General features: G+C 41.5%; 1 long non-coding RNA gene across 1 annotated transcript; it reads right to left on the reverse strand.

Moving 5' to 3' along the window:
• Window positions 1-2,809: 2,809 nt before the first annotated feature.
• On the reverse strand, window positions 2,810-5,942 carry LOC145862433 (uncharacterized). Its single transcript, XR_014381894.1, has 2 exons — window positions 5,848-5,942; window positions 2,810-5,290 (listed from the first exon to the last, which is right to left on the reverse strand). It is a non-coding gene; the product is annotated as an uncharacterized LOC145862433 (long non-coding RNA).
• Between the last annotated feature and the right edge of the window lie 9,866 nt (window positions 5,943-15,808).

The raw sequence follows: 15,808 nt of genomic DNA on the forward strand, positions 1-15,808 counted from the left end.
TGTCTTGGCTGTGTGCTTAGGGTCGTTATCCTGTTGGAAGGTGAACCTTCGCCCGAGTCTGAGGTCCTGAGCGCTCTGGAGCAGGTTTTCATCAAGGATCTTTATGTACGTTGCTCCGTTCATCTTTGCCCTTGATCCTGACTAGTCTCCTAGTTCCTGCCGCGGAAAAATATCCCCACAGCATGATACTGCCACCACCATGCTTCATCGTAGGGATGGTGCCAGGTTTCCTCCAGAAGTGATGTTTGGCATTCAGGCAAAAGAGTTCAATCTTGGTTTCATCAGACCAGAGAATCTGGATTCTCATGAACTAATAGTCTTTGTGCCTTTTGGAAAAAGTAAAGGTATCTGAATGCACTGTAAATACAAAATATCTGACATTGTATTCCCAGTTCAACTTTTTTGTGCTTTTAAATAGTTGAAAGTGCAATCATAATACATTTAGATGACAACTAAACCACATATCTGACTTTTTCCCCCATTGGAATCTGGTTGTGCTTTTAGATGGTTGAAAGCATAGTGATCACACTTCTGGAATTCAACAAACATCTGGCTGTCTTTTTGAGTGGGTGAATAAAGGTTGAGTCTCAACCAAGTATTACCCAGATTTCCATGTTGAAATGACGTGGTGTGCCCAGTGGGTTATTGCGAGTTGCAATTGTTACTTGCAGGTATGTTAACACACACCCTTGTGATTTTCACAGCACATGATCTTGAGTGCCCATTGTAATGACAGCTCTTGACTGTTATTATAGAGAACTTAAGTGGTGCTTGCAGGCATGTAAAAAGCTTGTTGGATAACACAAGCACATGTCTGTCAAACTCTTGCGTAAACAGCACTTTGTTGGTCAAGATTTGATTGATTGAACATGTTGACTAAAAGACGTTGTGATTGTAGGGATCTTTGTGTGTGGTAGCCTATGATGAGGCACAATGATGGGTTAGTTGCTTAGTAGAATACAGAATACCACCATAATAGAATCTCAGAACTGTATTTTCTAATGGCACACCTACATTCCTACTGAAACAGTGTATTTAGGGTGTGTCCAGAGAGTTTCTCACACTTTGAGTGAAGCACAACTGCCGGTGAGCAGTCCTGGGTTCAAATACTTTCCCGCGAGAGAGTAATAGTTTGCGGTGCAATACAACCCCAAAAAATGGTTGTATTTGAAAGATTTTAAATAGTCTTTGAACCCAGGTCTGCTGGGGTTCACAGCATTGTCTCAGTTTGGAGCAGATCTGAAGTATGTAGGTAATCCATCAAGATCTGTCCGGACATGGCTGCATTTCCACGACTAACGTGTTGTGCATGTGGAATCTCAGGATGATGAATGAAGCCCATTGGAAACAGTGAGACAGCAGGAGACTCTACTCCTCTCACGCCCTCTCTCCCCCTAATCTCTACTTCTCACAGGATTGTAACTCCCCTCTCTCGTCTGGTTTTTGTCTTGTATCTGTGCAGGTTACTGTAAACATTTGCTCAAGAGAAACGTTTGAGAAACTCTTGTACTTTTGACGTATTGATTTCTTGTTTTTAGCATCGATTTATATATTTACAAACGTCAAGCAAATAGGCCTATAGAATATATCAGTTTGCTCATACCGATATATGACTACCCTACAGTACTATTAGGAATATCTCTCTGCAAACAACAAGGTAACTCCTCATGTCCCATATAAACAGAGCAGAGGTTGGACATGCTTACAGAACCAAAGGGCTGAAACACTAAGCATTGGCAACTGTAATGATGATGTTAACAGCACCACTGGGACCCCCTTTCAGGACGTGAGTCATTTGCCCTGTCACTCCTGGATTAGGCAGCCTGAGAAATGCCTCCCCTGTGGGTCTAATGGAACTATTTACCCATTTCGACCAATTAACCTAATGCATTGTTGGACAGAGACTGCCAATGAGGGCAGATTGATAAATTATTATCTCACTCTAGTGGGTTGATGGAGGGGGCCCCAAGTTCTTTAACTCAAATTGAATTGCCTGGCTCAACATCACATATTTGGAAACGTTTAGTTATTGTAAGGGATGTAATAGTGGAGTAGTATGAATTGTGTTTCGTAATGTGTTTTGTGGTCTTATTGGCTTGCTAGTATCTGGCATTGTCTTTCTGTTAATTTGCTCTTATGCGACAAAAGTATTGACAGTTTTGTATGATAGAGGATTGCTATCTTACTTGAGAGCCTATGTTTTTCTCCTGTGGGCCAATGGAGAGAAGGAAGTTAGGGTTTCACGGTCTAGAGAGAGAGCAAGCTTGTCAAAACTGTGAAGCAGCTGAGGGAGTAGGGAGTAACCAGAGCCCTTTGCACTTCTGCTGTAGCGTCCATCACACCCACAGCTCAGGAGACACGGCTTGGAAGCCAACCATCCCCTGCCACTCTTAGCTCTGTCTGTGCAGCAACTCTCACACTGTGGAGTAAAGACCCCACTGAGGCAACCAGAGAGAATGCACACACACACACATCAAATCAAATTGTATTTGTAACATGCGCCGAATACAACTGGTGTAGACTTTACCGTGAAATGCTTGCTCACGAGCCCTTCCCAACGATGCAGAGTTAAACATTTATAATATTAAAATAAAATAGGTGTGTGTACCAGTACCAGATCCAGGGGCGCAACTTTGGTTTTAGAAGTGGCGGGGACATAACTTGGTGGCTGGTCTGAGGGTCCTCCCATTTTTTGGGGGGCATCTAATGCTAATTTCTTGCATTTCTACACAATCTGTCACGATTTTCTTCATCATCCGATGATATAGCGAAATCGTCGTCTGAAAGTGTGGACCAATACGCAGTAGAGTTGACGTTCATTTTCTTAATTTATTAAAGAACGTTGAACACGAAAAACAAGAAAACAATAAGCACGACAAATGACAGTTTTGCAGGCTCACAAAAAACACGCAATGCAAAAACAATCTCCCACAAATACAAGACAAACACACCCAACTAATATAGGACTTCCAATCAAAGGCAACACCAAACAGCTGCCTTCAATTGGAAGTCCACCCCAATTAACTCAACATAGAAACACACTCACTAGACTACACATAGAAATACATAAACATAGACCATAACTCAAAACCCGGAAATAATAAATCAAACACCCTCCTAACTAACACACCACCCTGAACCACATAAAACAAATACCCTCTGCCACGTCCTGACCAAACTACAATAACAATTAACCCTTATACTGGCCAGGACGTGACACAATCTAATATGACCCATGGCCCTTCTAGCCGTCTCTATTTAGAACAACATAAAGTAAGCAAAAATGCCCAGTCATCAAGCTAGGTAAGAGATCATTATTAAATATGTTTAAGTGATTGATAAGACTGAACTAGATCAATGATAATTCAATAATTAATATTGTTTTGCACCTTTAACCAATAGCCTAATAAATGAACAACTCTTACAAATAAAGTAAAGACTAATCTTTTGATTGTCTTTAATTATTAATTAAGTATATCAAATTTCAGCCAGACCGCCCAGCAAGCCCTAGCTGCCTACATGCCCAACCCCAACAATCTAGTCAATAACTCAACTCCCTCCCCAACACAACTTACTTCCAATCTTTTTTTATGTCTCAAGGAAAGGTTTGGAAAAAAAACAAATTGTTGAAAAACACACATACCCCTACACATTAACACACAGAAACAGTACACCCTCCATATAATTCATTTCATAGGCCTAATAGTACTGTAGAGCTCTTGTTACTTGCATACAATATAGCTGGGTCACCCGTCCTGTCCCTTGGGGTCCACGGCCCTGCAGCGCCCCAACTCAACACACCCCACTCAGCTTTAGGGTCTTAGTGAAACATTCATTATTGGTTTCAGGTGTGTTAGGCCACGAACAGAGTGTCAACCAACAGTATGGCAGACCCCCAGGGCCAGGACTGAGCAGCCCAGCAGCTAGGGATTGCCTGAAAAGGTATGTCCCCTGATGTGGTTATGTTTTCAATACAGACTCCTTTTGTTGTACTGTATTCCATATATTACATTTAAGCCATCCAGACCTTATGAAAGTTAGACAGTATACCTTTAATCTTGTAAAACATCTAATCTAGTGATACAGTGTACATAACTTGACATTTCTTCCATCCATTGTGGGAGTATAAACAACCTTCCAATTAATGGCAATGCATTTCTTACCCACTAGGTTACAGTTTTTTTCTGATAACAGTCTCCAGTATCAACATTTCCAAGCAAACAAAAACAGGGAGAAGGGAGAATTTGTAGAATTCAGCCAGCCTTCATGAGACCATAACGTTTGCAAATGTGTCCCCTTTTGTGTTTTACACCTCCAGCCGAATAATTACATTTCTGTGTGCATGATTCAGCTTCGCTGGTATATAGTACGTTCTATGATTGTCTTAAACTTCAGTAATTTATGTTTGAGATTATAGGAACATGGGATATTCTAACATCTGTATCCATTCATCATCAATAGCGTCTCCTAGGTCTTCCTCACATTTTCTGATGTGTGTTATTGGGAAAAACCTCTATCATCCCTTGATACAGTTTGGAAATCAACTTTAGAGGTTTGTCAGACTGCCTTGAAATAGTTTAAATCTTTGAAGATTCTTGCTTGTCCAGTGTTTGTTGCACTGAGAGAATAAAGTGTTTTATCTGCAAAAATTCACCTCAGCTCTGTCACAGACTGGTCTTCCCTGGCTGCCTGACCTCAGCTCTGTCATAGACTGGTCTTCCCTGGCTGCCTGACCTCAGCTCTGTCACAGACTGGTCTTCCCTGGCTGCCTGACCTCAGCTCTGTCACAGACTGGTCTTCCCTGGCTGCCTGACCTCAGCTCTGTCACAGACTGGTCTTCCCTGGCTGCCTGACCTCAGCTCTGTCACAGACTGGTCTTCCCTGTGTTGTGTACTGACGGTGCACCATGACAGTGAAGCCTGTAGAGCTGTTTATACCGTGTCAGTGTGAATAGTAGGGAATTAGCTAGGGAAACCGACAGATCAATAACGTTACATTGCTATACTGACTAATAAAAACTCACATTGTTGTAACGATGTGCGCTGAGAGTCAGGAAGCAAGTTCAGGGAGTGAGTGTTTTGATGAATAAACACACCATAATACAAAAGAAATACAAACAACGCAGACATGAAACTGAAACAGAAACAATAACACCTTCGGAAGGAACCAAAGGGAGTGACATATATAGGGATGGTAATCAGGGAGGTGATGGAGTCCAGGTGAGTCTGATGATGCGCAGGTGCGCGTAACGATAGTGACAGGTGTGCGCCATAATGAGCAGCCTGGTAACCTAGAGGCCAGAGAGGGAATACATGTGACAATTGTGCTGATAAAATGTCGGAATATCAATCTTTAGATGTTTGGCCGCTGGTTTCATTGTTTGACTCAAGTCTAGTGTGATTGAGGCAAAACAATTGCTAAAGTTAGTGAGCTAGCTAGCTAACGTTAGCAAACGTTTGGCTAGCTCTGCTAGCTAATGATACAATGATACATCATCAAATTGACTTCTGTTGAAATGGGACAAAATGAAGCCTACAAAACATTTCCATACACACAACAGCTGTTAGATACTGCTACCTGACAGATAGCTAGAAGCTAGCTAGAGTTGAAGTGGCTGTGGTAGCTACTTGTTAGCTAACTACCTGCTAGTAGTTCATCCACTTCAGTCGAGAGGGGATGAAACATTAGCTAACGTAACATGTCAGTTACACTACTAGCTCAGCACTGGGAGTAAATATTTGTGTTTCTGTCAAACAGCAGTTACCTTGCCAGCTAGATCAGTCAACTAAAGAGTAGCCAATTTTTGCTCTGCTTGCTTTTACAACTCAGAGAATAAGTGTAACTCACACAGCAGCTGCCTCTGTTCATCTCACCCGTGCTGGTACTATACGCCAGCCTTTCAGAAGCTTTGCCTTCACACAGTCTGTCTGCACGCACTGTGATGTCTGTGTGGTCCTAAATCCAGCCGGCTGAAACCGGAAAGCAGCCTACCCAACCACTCTGAGGTGTCCGCATGGTCCTAAAGCACACCCGAGCCGCGTTTTGTATCACAGTGCAATGATAAAACTAGGGGGGACAAAATACAATTTCTGAATGTGTGTGTGTGTGTGTGGGGGGGGGGGGCAGTGAAAGCTGCTCCCCTGACCAGATCAATGTGCAGAGGTACGAGGTCTTTGTGGGTAGACTAGTACATGAAGGCAGGGTAAAAGTGATTAGGCATCAGGATAGATAATCAGTGCTTGACTTGGGATAAAATAAGTGCATTTTTCCAAGATGGTCCATTAGATTTTGTTCACCGAAATTCACGAATTACAGTATGCTGTAGAGACCTCTGATTGTTCACTGTTAAGGGTTCATACACATTTTCGATGACTTCTCGTTGACTTTTAACAACATTTTCATGACTTTTATCAGCAGGTATTCCCAAGCTGTGAATACAGGTGTACCCCGGGGGTACGCGCAATGCCGTCAGGGGTATCCCAAATAAAAATGTGATTCAAATTGAATATATATATATTTTTTTAATTGTTTAAAATAAATATTTAAAACATCTTCACATTTTCAAACAGTACATGTTCTCCAATGGGGGTGAGGTTTTTTTCTCGCCTGAGTATCCGCGTTTCACTATCAAAAATAAAATGAAACCTTCTAGTGTTCAGCGAAATAACAACACAATGTCAAATACAGGTAGCGTCACAACAACTCCGTTGATGTGGATGGGGGCGTGCTCTCCTATAGCCCATGATGAGCTCCTTGGTCTAACTGACGTTGAGGGAGAGGTTGTTGTACTGGCACCACTCTGCTAAATCTCTGAGGTGGTATGTGAATGGAGTGGGTCTAGGTTTTTTGGGATGATGGTGTTGATTTGTGTCATGACCAGCCTTTTAAAGCACTTCATAATTACAGATGTGAGTGTTAAATGGCGGTAGACATTTAGGCAGGTTACCTTGGAGCGCTTGGGAACCGGGACACACACACAAACACACTAAAGCTAAGATTTCCTTTTTTTTGTGTGTGTGGGGGGGGGGGGGGGGGGGGGGGGGGGGGGGTTGTTATACTCTAATACATAGAAGTAACGTATTCCTAGACCTCCAATAAAGCTGTTGGCTGTTTGTAGTGATGTCTTTGGCTTGCTTTATCTGGTTCGATGAGTTTCAATATAAACTAAGACATTGTGATTTATGTCAGCCCAGGGGTAGCCCATATGTAATAAGCTATCCTCTTACACTATATTACTGTATGCTTTGGCAAGCTCATGTATGCATCAAACCTTTCAACATATAATTCAACTCAACTGTGGACTGATGTTCAACTTGTCTGCCTTATTTATTATTATCTGATTATTTGACTTAGCATGACTTTATTCTTACCAGGCAGATTCCAAGTGAGAATGGGTTGGCTTTCTCCCATGTTCACTTCATCCTGAACACTCAATATCTATTGTCATTGGTCTACCTCTCTGTTTGACAAAACCCATTCTACACCCTTACAGCTACACTACATTGGACGTTTGGCGCAGTCTGATGTTGGCAATGGCAGTACAAAACATCTCCGCTAACTGTCCCAGATACAACATCTCTTACTTCCCATCTCCATAAGGAGAGAGTTTTCATGTCTGAGCCTCTCCCTGGTCTAACCGCAGTCCCCTGGTTGACCCTGAGTGCTAGGGGAAGGTCTGAGTCGCTCCCTGGTCTAACTGCAGTCCTCTGTCTGGCCCTGAGTGCTAGGGGAAGGCCTGAGCCTCTCCCTGGTCTAACTGCAGTCCCCTGGCTGGCCCTGAGTGCTAGGGGAAGGCCTGAGCCTCTCCCTGGTCTAACTGCAGTCCCCTGGCTGGCCCTGAGTGCTAGGGGAAGGCCTGAGCCTCTCCCTGGTCTAACTGCAGTCCCCTGGCTGGCCCTGAGTGCTAGGGGAAGGTCTGTCCTGTGTTCCTACGCAGAAGAACTCTGTGGTTTGTGGGGCTCTTCACTGATGAGGACTGACAGCCTGTCTCTCCGGCTGCTTTAATCTGCTGACGTTCCAGGAAGCATCTGGCCTTGTTGAAGCAATGCAAGGTAAAGGACTGCAGGCAGAGCTAGCGGCCTGTTGCTTTTGCATTGCCTGGTCACTGGATTAGGATATTTGGATTGTTTTCAGTCTCCAACTCAGTAGATAACACCATGTAGTTTGGTATCATAATCACTCCTGATGATCTATATTTATTGACCATGTTTTTACAGGTAAATACATTAAGAACAGACTTTTATTTGCATGATGAGGCTGTGACTGAAAATGAGGATTATTATTATGATGATGTGTTATCCTCTAGGCTTTGTTTGTATTTTTTTAATTGTAGAATTTTACCCTCCCCCCAAAAAGTGATGATGACGATGAAGTCGACTGTAGCATATGCCTGTAAAGAAGAATGGGTAAGGCGAGCCACACGTATCCTTGTCAGACTAACCCCTGCGGTCATGCACGGTTTTCAGATATGTTCTGTACAGTGTAGTGTGGAAACTCTGTAGGCCTGCCATAGCATGTTATGCACTACAAATGTGTTTGCATTCACATTGTAGTATTCCCCAAATAATATCATATGTCAGAGGTTAACAGTTTGCTGCAGTTCTTGTTTTTGTAAAGCTAGTTGATTAGTGGGTCCTCAAGGTCAGGTCTATTAAATCACTGTGTGGTCAAATTTCATGGGGTGGCAGGTAGCCTAGTGGTTAGAGCATTGGGCCAGTGACTGAAAGGTTGCTGGATCGACTCCCCAAGTTGACATATTAAAAGCCTGTCGTTTTGCCCCTGAACAAGGCAGTTAACCCACTGTTCCCTGGGAGTCTGTCATTGTAAATGAGAATTTGTTCTTAACTGACTTGCCTAGTTAAATAAAAAAAAACATACATATGAGCAAACAGAATCAGTTTAATGGCATGTTTTTTAGATCGTTTATTCATTTAACTTTTTCCCAATGTGAAAAACAAAATGTATTATTAGTTTTTTTCCTATTCATTATTTATCCTTATTAACTCTACTATATGAGTGATTTATTTGGAAGCGATTCTCTGGATGATATTCGTCTATCATCATCATAATGGAATAATGGCCCCTGACAGCTGAAAATGTAATGTGTTTGGAATGAGGTGTTAGTTTCTGGGAGTCCCTTTCCAGCGTCCACATGAGAGACTGTCAAATTCTTGCAGGCAGTGAAAATAACAGGAGATGGGAATCCATCATGTTAGCATTTAGAAGTCTAAAAGGCTTGAGTGGGATCAAGACAACCTGACTTTGGACGGTATTGCTGACAACACACTAAGGCAACGGAACCCTGAGTAGCTCAACTTATGTCCTCCCTGTGTACATCCTCATAGTGACAGTGAAAAGGAACCGACTGCCAGACCTGAGTTCAAATTGTATTTAAAATCATAGAAGTATGCTTGCCGTGCTTGACTGAGCTTGTCTGGCGCAATGTAACCAATGGAATAGTCCCAAAAGTGCAGACCCCACCCCCATCTGCACCCCAGGCAGGCTCAAGCCAAATACTATCTTGTATGAAGTGGTTTGTCTCTGATTTAAATACAATGGATTAAACTGACAGTGATATATTACAGAATCCATTTGGAATGATGAGGGAGTGGGTAATCCGAACCACCACCATGACACCACATACACATCTAATTCAAACTGTCTGCCTCCATGTTTATGTAGCGTTTAAACCTCTCTGCTGTTTTAGTACCTCAAGGATTGAATAAGCTAGAATTACCATCCTCACCTGGCCCACTGTGGTCCAGCCCGCCACATAAACATTTGTAGAGCATATTGACAACCATGTCTGCCGCAGCATTATGTTAGCACCAGGAAGCAAGAGAATAACTCCTTTAAGACATGCAAAGGAAGCTTGAGCTCATTTACTATTAACTGACTGATGAGAGGTTCCCTACACCTGAGAAGGGACAGTATATCTTCTGGAGAGGAACTTGGCACCGTTTGTGGTATTTTGTATTAAGTACCTGTTGAAAGACAGGGATATACTGCACACAACCCACTCACAGATATTTAGCCACGGGCCATAGTTTTAGCTTATCTATCACTTGCTTTCTCTACCTTCTAATAAAACAGGTGACAGCAAACCTTAATTTCACATTATTTGCAGAAAACACTAAATGAAAAATGGCCATTCTGTTTAAACCTACAAGCTTGAGCGGAACAAGGATATGCTCAGACGTAACACACCCATTGCTGTTTTGATCAGCAATTTGTAGCAAAGTGTGTAGGAGAGACCAGATGTTCTTTCTCTATCTGGATCTACTGTCCAGAGAGAGAGAGAGAACATGCAGCTGATCTAAATCTGCAGGTTACCAAGAGTTAAGGACCCTCAAACAAAGGAAAGGCTATATGAAAGGAACTCCTTTGATTGTTTCCATTGAACCAGGTTTTTCACAAGGTTTTACATGTTTGATGTTCCTAAAGAGTCGGTACATTTTGACAAAATGCTTTGACAAAGTCGATGTAGAAATGTTGGTATTTCAAACCAAAAAGTCAATATTTGCCAGTGAGCAGTGTTGCAGCATCAACGTCAGCAATATTGTGATTTGAAAGCTACAACCAATTCAACTGAATTGAGATCAAAAGGACTACGTATGTCATTAAACAGCATAGACATAATCATCCCTTAAGCATCTATAACTTGGAAAATAATATATCCCAATAGTCATCATTTTGTTATAATCTTCGGAGCCGTTCTTTTTGAACCCTCAGTAAATCAAAAAATAGTACAGTGTGTGGCACGTTGATACTTTAAAGACTGGCAATGATGGATGGGGTGTTTTGGCTGTATTCGAAGTCCGCTGTTACATTACATCATCGTTCTCTCATCATGTGAAATCCAATACCTTGTCAAACATAAGATCAGGTCGCCAGTATGACTGTATAGTGTTTCATATATTTTGAACTCAAAGTCTTTTATCCAATGTCGTCACTTTGAAAACAAACATATGAATAGCATGAGAACACCCATTACAAAACTGTTTTACTGCCCCTTGGGAATATGACTGACCACATATTTTCTCCACTTAAAACCACAATGTTGACATATTTAAGAGGACGTTCACAGTGTAGTGCAGTACTATTATGTGCATAGTGCATGACCATAACCATAAAAAAAAGATTCAGTGATGTAAAAATCACTTTTATTCCTTTACACAGAAATCAGAAGTGATACTTCGTTTTTGCATACAGTGATCAAATGCAGCATTATAATTTCACCATTATACCACAGAACTCGGTTTCAAATAGTATATTCCTTCAGATACTTTGAGTGTTTGACTGAGCCTACCTGGAGCACCAGATAGGTAGTGTTGCACTTTTGGGACAATCGCACCAATCAAGCACAGCTAAAGTATATGAAAGATTTCAAATACTATTTGGACCCAGGTCTGCAGAACACCACAGTGTGATTCAGTGGACAGAGAGACAGAGAGAACGGGGTGAACCAGTGGGCAGAGACAGTTCACTGCACATCCCTCAGCCTACTGCATTAAGCCCCCACAGGCACATACATTGTTGAAATCACTCCGAGATTGAAAACAGCATTGAACATCTCATTACTTTCATCCTAGCAAATTGCTTCCATTCTGCCTGGCTGACTGTCTGTAAAACTATCCTCCCCCAAACAGAGATTCCCTCTGAGTGGCCCAGTGAATGCGGAGGAGGGGAGAGAAATCACTCTACTGTAAACTCGTTAAGCAAACACAGAAAATTAAGATTAAACCCATACTGTCTACCTCTGCTGTGATTCACCGATAATAACCGAGCACATCAACAGGCCTTTATAGGGCTGAAACATCTCTGTCTCTCTCTCTCCCTCCCCCTCTCTCTCGCTTTGTATGTTTTACAAAGCCATCAACCAGAGTCAGTTTGAGATACCTTGTGTGTACTCCTTATTGAAAATAGGATGTGTGTTTGTTAGTGTGTGTGTCTGTGAGTGGAGTGTATTTTTTTTTTTAAACGAGGACATGCTACAGCAAAGCATCACAGAGGGCAGTAGAAATAATCAAAGTCCTTTGGCATGGCTGGTAGATTCCTGCCATCCATTGGTTCCATCTCCGTAAGATAACAAAAGGCGATCTTTGTTATGTGAAGGCAAGCAACCGTTGAAATTGGGCAAAGTTTTGCAGGCAAGTGAAACTCTCATTGTTCACGTCTTCAGCATGGCCACATCAAATGGCAGTACTCACATGATTGTAGTTATCCTCAACTTTTGTAGCCAAAGGCAAAGCCAATAGACACACTCTCTGTAGCAACTCCTATAACTGCCAGTTCATTTTATCAGAATACACTAATCTATATCAAGACCATCCTCAAAATTACCTGCATCCCAAATGGCACCCTATTCCATATGTAGTGCACTACTTTTTTATGCGATAGGGCTCTGGTCAAAAGTAGTGCACTTTACTGTGTAGGGAACAGGGTGCCATTTGGAATGCAACCAACGTCTTTCTAAGATCCATGTACCAATAATGTTTCTTTCAGAGCTAAATGAAAGGCATAGGAAGTGTTAGAGACATGTGAGATGACTACTTAGAAGTCAACTTATTATACGTTAATGGTGTGTGTCTTCTTACATGTTATCATCTCTGAACTAAGGAGTGGAAAGGTCCATAGCAGTGATGACCAGTTCAAACTTGTATAAGAATACAGTAAAGTCTGTTGAGTGAAAATTCTTCCTGTTTGTATAGGCCTTTGCATGCTCAGTGATGTAATTGTGCACATAGGCTGTCTGATCCCTCTTTATAAAATCGTAATGTTCCATCTGGTTTAAATCATATCAGTTGCAACAGTTTTGGCATAACAGTTTTTTCCTTCTGTTTCACTTCTTTGATGTTGTGGATTTGAATGGATACTGTAGATACATGTCATGGGAATCATCAGCAAGTACACCTTTTACTGACAGATTGGTTGGAACAATAAAGGGGAGATATTGCACAACATAACCATAGACCTTGGCACTCCCAGTTGGAAAGATCAATGTCTTGTTTCTTCTTCTTCTTCATTCTAATTGGTTTGGAGGCGGACAGTGGAAAGTGGGGAAATAAGTTACTTTCACACACAATGGCTCTGTTACAATTGTTCTTGACTAATCAGAAATGATCCATCTTCTTTATTGTTACCTGTTTGGAAAGAATACCTACCAAATACCTATTCATCATGTCACTAATAGGGTCATGTGAGTGATCTCTGTGGCATGTTGAAATCCTTTCCAAAGCAACATCTGGTCCTTGGTAGGTATCCAGCCTTTATGCAATCTCAGACATGTCTTTTCTAACCATAGTATGTACAGTATATAGTCAAGTTATCGTTACTCATTGTGTATTTATTCCACCTGTTTTAATTTTTTTAATCATTTTTCTATTATTTCTCACTGCATTGTTGGGAAGGGCCTGTAAGTAAGCATGTTGCTGTTAGTCTACACCTGTTGTTTACCAAGCATGTGACGAAAAACAGTTGATTTGATTTGATTTACTCCTCAATTACTATTGGTTTAAACTTGTATGGTATCATACACATTCTGGTAGACTTTGTGAAAGTAGCCGTCACCTTTCAACCAACCTGAAAAGGAGAATAAGAGCTCCTTCAGATAGACAGTCACCAGGCAAAAATACTGTAAACCAATGTTTCAACTCAATTAAATATCAACCAAAAATGGACATTGGCTTTACGTTTTCATGTTACGTCAGGGTATAGTCCGATTATTCAGATGAGAAGGTCACCATGGAGATGTGAGCGAGCCAGTGACCTCACCACTTGTAGCCCACTGCTTTTCATTACGCCCTGGTGTTGCTTTGCCTTCTAGAGTTCCCAACACTGGAGTTTAGCCCTGCCCTTATTTTGATGTGCACCATACGTTTTCACCATAGCAACCTAAATCTACTTTAACCCTGGAAAATCCCTATTTATGTCCTCATTAAAAAAAAAAAATATCCAGAGGAATAAGAAGGCAATGTGAGACTGTTCTTTCTCCCTAATGCTGAGCTGTAGGTCTTCTCTGTGGTGTTGAAACTACTCCAGGGGAACTTACAGTGGCATAAAGAACGAAATAAATCTTCCTCTCTTGGCGTAATACCTGTATCTGTAGAGATGTATAACTTTTGTCATTGTAATTGTAATTGTGAATGTACGTATCCACTTAAATAGTGGAGTTGAACAGGTGCTTTTTAGAGTGGGGAGTGAATGTGTGTGTTGAGGGGGTGAGTATGAAAGAGCTAGACTGGTTCCTCATTCCTGCGAATCAAAAAACAACAAACTGGCTGCCCCACCACTTGTTTTGGTAAACAGCTGATGAATGGCTATACAGTATATCATTAATTTAAAAGTCCAAAAATGGATGTGGCAAGTGAACAATGCTGTTTTAAGAAAGGTTGTGGAATTTATTAGAGACAATGTACATTTTCAGAATAACAGCTAACCTCTTAACTTTGAAAGTCTGTCAGCTTTTCTTTTGGATGTATGCCCACTGATGCTGACTCAACGTACAATGCAGAAATGTTCAGCTCAGTTCAACTCAGGACAGGCTTTTCGGTGACGTGACATGTATTTAGCCAGATACAATGTTGAATGATGGCTGTCATTTTGACTGTAGTGCCGTAATTACGAGAGCAAAGCTGCTATAGCTGTGCTGCACAATTTATATATTTTTTGGGAGAGTCCCAAGATTTCTGGGAACCTAATTTAGCCCAGCTGGGTGTTGTTTATGGGCCCTGTCAGGACATTTGATGAACACAGCAATATGCCTGCCAGTTGTATTTCCGCTTCTGTCATGAGCTTTTCAAATCAAATGTCAGGCTTTGGTTTGCATGGGAACATTATTACAGTAGCATTAAGTACAAGCATATTAAAGGAGAAGTTACCTTTATTTGTACCAAATCTCTATTTTGATGTAAGTGGCATGTTATAGAAGTGTCCAGACAATTGTTTTGCAATCTCACTTGTTTTTGAGAAACCCCACCAATTACTTCCTCATGCTCGTTCAGCAGTTATAGGGGCAGAGATAAAACATGAACAAAGGCTGCAAAAACACCCAAATACATCCTTTTTTTGAAATGGCAATTCTCTGAGTATAGTGATGCAGGTCTTAAGATGTTGTACACATAAAATTGTGTCATTCCGAACTTTATTCACAACACTATATTCCATTTTGTGTGACTCTAGCGATAGGTCTCTGTGTAGAGCAAGATACTTTTCCGTGTGCGCATGAGCGGGCTACATGGAGAAGCAGCGCAGCAGGGGAAAACACTTGAATCACACAAAATGGAATATAACGTTGGGGTAATGTTTGGAATGACACAATATCATTGTTTCTTGTGGTACACCATCTGTTAGCTAATGAACTTCAAAACAAGATCACTGCAGGGGTAAGGCAGCACAAATATACTGCTGAGAGACGTCTCAAGTACGCACACTCAGTTCTGCATACTCAAGTGTGTCATCCAAAGAGTTATTGATTCTCTGAATGTTTTAACCACACAGTCTTTGATTCATACAAAGTGGTCCTCCATTTTGGCTCCACGTTGACCCAAGTCAAGATGTGGAGCTGATGACACAGGCGCCAGTGAGATGAGCTGCAGTTGTTTATGTCTCTTTTGAACTCGGCACATTCTGTATCTCGCCCAGGGGCTTATGGTATTAGAGTAAACAAATAAATAAATCACTGAACACATTGACCTCACCACCACTGACTCTGGCAACTCTTGATCGCCACATAATCTCCAGAAATTGGATCTTCGCACCACAAGTGATCAGAATTTCACTTAGTCCCATTTTAGATGTGTGGAGCATA

This window comes from Salmo salar, chromosome 20 (assembly GCF_965601325.2).
Source record: "Salmo salar chromosome 20, fSalSal1, whole genome shotgun sequence".
NCBI lineage: Eukaryota > Metazoa > Chordata > Actinopteri > Salmoniformes > Salmonidae > Salmo > Salmo salar.